Source organism: Halyomorpha halys, unplaced genomic scaffold (genome assembly GCF_000696795.3).
Source record: "Halyomorpha halys isolate HHAL.00 unplaced genomic scaffold, Hhal_1.1 Scaffold6.1, whole genome shotgun sequence".
Classification (NCBI taxonomy): Eukaryota; Metazoa; Arthropoda; class Insecta; order Hemiptera; family Pentatomidae; genus Halyomorpha; species Halyomorpha halys.
In genome coordinates, this window is record NW_027111275.1 from 671,864 (window position 1) to 673,730 (window position 1,867).

Below are 1,867 nucleotides of genomic sequence, written 5' to 3' on the forward strand. Positions count from 1 at the left end.
TCTTTTGACTGTCTTCTGCCACGATATCTGCAGAATAGTGGCTTCTTTGCCTTTCTCCTCCATCGAATTCTTATCCTTCCCTCTACTTTCCTTCCAGCTATCCCATTGGTCAATGAAGTTTTGGGGTGGAACCTAGGAACCGTCAGTTATCTTCTCTCTCGATACCCAAAACAACTTTATGCTTCTTCGCTTATCTGCTGGTCATGATGTTGGTCTAGCCAATCATCTAATATTTTACATGTTTAATGATTGCTTTTTTGACTCTTAATGCTCCTAGCCCTTGAGGTTCTAAATCTGGGTTTGATTAAAATTGTAATTTCCTTATAACTTTTGTTTCTTAGCCGTCTAGTTTCCGAGAAAAAGAGAAGATGAATATAAGTTTAGTCAAATTAGACACCTTATTGAAAAAGTAAAAGAGTGACTTTTTTTTAATATTTTGTGTTTACTTAAATTTGCATGGAATACATTTTACCACACGCAATAATTTTCGAGATGTAAAAAAGTTACAGAGCACACGACTTTTATTCATGCACCACTCCCCTCCATCTGAAGCCGATTCTTAGTCCTGTGTTAGACTTTTACGTGTTAGACTTTTACGAAACGGAATGTTCTTGAGGTTCTACACAATTTAAAAAAAAAGTAATTGTTTTATTATTTTAATTTATCATTTTCTTTAAGATGTTGAAATAACTTTTAGGTTTCAATGTTTACTAAGTTTTAATTCATAAAATACTTATGACACAAACAAATAGGTTATATCTATGTTCATATTCTAATTGTATTTTTGGTTTATTAACAACTTACGTGAAAGCAATTTACTTATACGTTTTTGAAGAAAAATAAAATTATATCAGTTTGTATTAAATATTTTAGGTTAAATAATACTATTTTTTTAGGTACCCTGGACTGGATTTTTATTTGTTGATTAAAAAACAAACAAGAAGTATTTCATGTATAAAGCTCACATTTGTGTTCATCACAGGTATATATAAACATGTATCACAAATTTCAAATTATAGTTTATTACTTTATATTTTCAGTACTTAATCCTATTACAGTATTTTAATCTGCACTTGCGGTATTATTTATTATCTACAATGTATAAGTTTTCTCTGGAAGGCTTCACAATCTTGGTTGTGGAAGATATAATACATTCCTGCAACAAAAGATTATTTCTATTAAATATAAGAATGAAATATAATTTTATTCAAAACATATTTTACGGAGATGTTTTACGACGTAAGTTTTAAGGTAAGTGCGTACTGTTCTAGGCAAAACCTACTAATTTTGGATATGTAGAAGAGATGGTTCCTACAGTTGGGAATCGTACTATATGGAGAACTTTTTTGTGAAATGTGCAATGCTCAGGCTAGAAGCTTTATTTTCGTAAAATAAATATAATTGTTTTCCAAAATTTATTATGTCCACATTTTTTTTTTTTAAATTTCGATAATTTTTACAATATAGTGTGTAGGATCCTGTTAACATTTAGAGGGCTTTCCAACGGTTGTTTCAATTTTTTTTGTAGCACCAATAGCTCAGGAGGAATGGACATTTTTATGAAGAAAAGTCGTTTTATTAAATAGCAACCACAAAAACTGATATTCTGTCCTTGTGGTTGTGAATCGGACAGTGGTCCAGATGAACTCGAGATGTACAATCACCAATTAGAGTTTTAATCTATATTATCCTGTTACAACATGTATATCGCGATATTTTTGTTGTTTTTTCTTTTTAGTTAAATAAAGGTTTTAACTGTTTTTATTTTTACATTCTACAATCTGCCACACAAAAGTGCAGTAATTTATAATGACCAGTTTTTATATGCACACATTAGTCTTGTTATACTACGAATTTTGACTATTAG

General features: G+C 30.0%; 2 protein-coding genes across 2 annotated transcripts in view; both read right to left on the reverse strand.

Moving 5' to 3' along the window:
- Window positions 1-1,867, reverse strand: part of LOC112210606 (arylalkylamine N-acetyltransferase 1) — a 27,588-nt gene that overhangs the window by 16,624 nt on the left and 9,097 nt on the right. The window lies entirely within an intron of this gene.
- LOC106692849 (arylalkylamine N-acetyltransferase 1) overlaps window positions 1,007-1,867 on the reverse strand; it is a 45,455-nt gene continuing 44,594 nt past the window's right edge. The window contains exon 4 of the mRNA XM_067049298.1: window positions 1,007-1,156. The gene's annotated coding sequence lies outside the window, so the exon portion shown is untranslated. The remainder of the gene's footprint in view (window positions 1,157-1,867) is intronic.